The sequence below is a fragment of the Malus domestica genome, chromosome 10 (genome assembly GCF_042453785.1).
Source record: "Malus domestica chromosome 10, GDT2T_hap1".
NCBI classification, from domain to species: Eukaryota; Viridiplantae; Streptophyta; class Magnoliopsida; order Rosales; family Rosaceae; genus Malus; species Malus domestica.
In genome coordinates, this window is record NC_091670.1 from 2,545,878 (window position 1) to 2,548,913 (window position 3,036).

Consider the following 3,036-nt stretch of genomic DNA (forward strand, 5'->3'; position numbering starts at 1 on the left):
ATATATATATATATATATATATATATTTTTTTTTTTTTATTTTCTTTGCACATGGTACCTGAAGCACCACCTTTGCTTTTCCCTTTTCTTTCTTTTCCTTTCGTGGTGCTTACACCCACCATCACTAATGAAATGATGGCCCTCATATTCATACCGCATCATGATATATGTATATATTTTTTCTTTATATACGGTGCTATGCAAGGCTGGGTTTGTGGGTGAAAACCCAGGCCGGGCCCGAGAGATGACGAAGGAGGAGGGGCTGCCCGAGCTTCCATTGAGGGGCAAGGACAGCGATGGAGGTCCTGGTGCTAGAAGAAGTTGCTGATGCCGATGCTTGACAGATGGGCAGAATGAGATGAGCAGCTTGGAGGAGAAGGAGGAAGAAGGAGGAGCACGGAGGAGGAGGAAGAAGGAGGGGTGGGTGCCGAGAGGGAAGATCCTCGACTACCAGCTTCAAAACGCCGGTGTTGACCCCTCTTCCGTCCATGTACTCGACATCTCCGACGCCTGCCTTGATCCTCGCTCCTTGCCGTGCGTTTTTTTCTCAGGACGGTGAACGGCGGTTCGGGGAGCCACTTGGCGCGCATGTACTCAGCTTTCCGCCACGGAGGGAAGTGCATGCCTTTCTTCTTCAGGCTCTGTTTGGCTGCCTCCGATACGATGGAGACGATCCGGCCGAGACGGTCCGATTTTCCGACGAAAATGTAGGGCAGCGATTGGAGGACGGCTTTGTAGACCCCAGTGGATCGAGCGACCTCAAATTCCGATCGGAAATCGATGTCAATCAACAACCTGTCGCCCTCTACCATCACATCGATATACTCGTACTCACCGGCAGGGAAAGACGACGACTTCTCTCATTTCGATTTGCAGGTGGAGGAATCGTAGCCAAGGGATTGCAGTACGTCGGCGACGATCTTCCTCAAATCGTCTTTTTGTTTGAGATTCTTGTTTGCTTCGACGATCCTCGCCGTATCAGCCAGGAGGTTTCTCTCCGAGACGCTCACGCATGGAATCAGACTCTTTAAATTATCGGAGGCGTCGCCACCGAACGAACCGGAGGAGATTGAATCGCCGAAGCCTCCACCGAAGATATCGAGCTCGTCGTCGGAGCTGTCATTGCTGTTACCGTGAAAGCAATTGCAGCGGTTCCGGCCATATTTCTGCGGAGGCTGCTTCTCGTTGCTTTCTTCGATGAAATTCTGAACCATCTTCGCCAAGCAAACCGAGCTCGGCTCGAACTCGGCCACAGCGGCGACGGTTGCTCCATCCTTGCTGGTATTGTAGTTTCTGCTGCTGCGACGGCGGCGGGAGATTTGCCGGAAGACGGTTCCAGCCAGGACAGAGGTTTGACTCAGAGCGTTCATCTCGGAGATTGAATCAAGATGGTTACTCTGAACCCGTGATGCGTCCTGATGGAAGATATGAGATTGTTCATCGCGTGAGGCGTTTTGATTCAGATGGTGGTGTGCGTCAGTACCGTTATGATGAAGATTGTTTTGCATCTCACAACACGCAGAACTACGATGAATCTGACCATAGGGCAGCCGAGAGTCCGGGAGAGCGAGATTGGGCCTGGGTCGCATTTCTTGTTGGGTGTCTTGAGAAATCCCCTGCTTGCAGATCTTCGCACACATACTGGTCCGATTCGAGTAGGGTCTTGATGTCCGTTTTGTCTCGGGCCTTGAGGTCCACCTGTTGGGCTTGGGCCTTTGACGCCATAGCCCGGATGCAGACGAAACAAAACGACGCCGCCGCCGTTGATCTCGACGACACCGCAGAAGCTATGGCTCTCCGTATCCACCTCGTCGCCATTGTTGCGTCTCTGAGCTTTGACAACATATGTAGCAGCAACCATTAAAGGGGTTCTCTGCTCATTAACCATCTGTTTTTGAGCCCTTCTGACGACAATACCACAACCCAATCTCATCGATGGCAGAAGGCAGAGAGGAGGTAGAAGACGAAGGCTCCTTCTGTTTGAAAAGTAACTCACGGTTTTGGGCCGTTGAGTGCTTGCTGGGCTCACGGTCATCCTCAATAATGCAGCCCACCATTATATATATATATATATATTTTTTATAATACATTAATAACATGTGTTCTTTTTTTTTTTTTTTTTTTTTTGTACAAAGAAATTGTAATAGCATCAAAATTTTTAATTAAATCTTTATTCCCTATTTTGGTGTGACTGAACTCGAAAAATTGAACATTCGAGCTGCCTACGTACCCCTCCAGAGAAGAGATCAAGTCGTAACGTAGTTCAAATACATACATATTTTTTTTTTTGCATTTTCTTTTTGTGCCGTTTGCAGTTTCAACTCGTGCAGACAAGGAGTGTTGGTGTCGTTTGCAGTTTCAACTCGTGCAGACAAGGAGCATTTGGTGCCGTGTTGCAGTTTCAGCTCGTGCAGGCAAGGAGCATTTGGTGTCGTGTTGCAGTTTCAGCTCGTGCAGGCGATGAGCGTTGGTGTTGCCTTTTATGCTCATGCAGACCAGGAGCGTTGTGCCATGCAGTTTCAACTCGTGCAGGCGAGGAGCGTAGTGCCATGCAGTTTAGGCTCGTGCGGGCGAGGAGCCTCGTGTCCTACAGTTTAGGCTCGTGCGGACAAGGAGCTTTGGTTCGTGCAGTTTAGGCTCGTGCGAACAATGAGCATTTGTGAATTTGTCAAGTAATTTTGGAGAGGCGTTCCTCACAATCTTCATAGCAAGGAGCCTTGACCGAGTGATTGAAGAAGCCTTCAGGAAAGAAATCACGCATCGTGATGGGGATGGACGATCTATGTGTCGAAATTTCATCATCTTCAACACGTTCATGTTGCTTTGAAGGTTGACAAGAGCTGCTTTGCCCCCTTTCCGACTGGCGGACATGTGGAGGAGACGTATGCTTCTTGTGCAATTTCTTAGGAGTGACTTGAGTCCATCCTTCAACTTTGCTTGTCTTGGATGATGCCCCCAGCGGTTGAGGTGAAAACTTTGAGTCGGAAGAGCCAGAAGTGAAGGTGGTATAGTTTGACTTCACCACATCGTCAAGAT

General features: G+C 49.0%; 1 pseudogene; it reads right to left on the reverse strand.

Annotated features, from left to right (window-relative positions):
• Positions 1–311: 311 nt before the first annotated feature.
• LOC103420686 (uncharacterized) lies at positions 312–1,370 on the reverse strand (annotated as a pseudogene).
• Between the last annotated feature and the right edge of the window lie 1,666 nt (positions 1,371–3,036).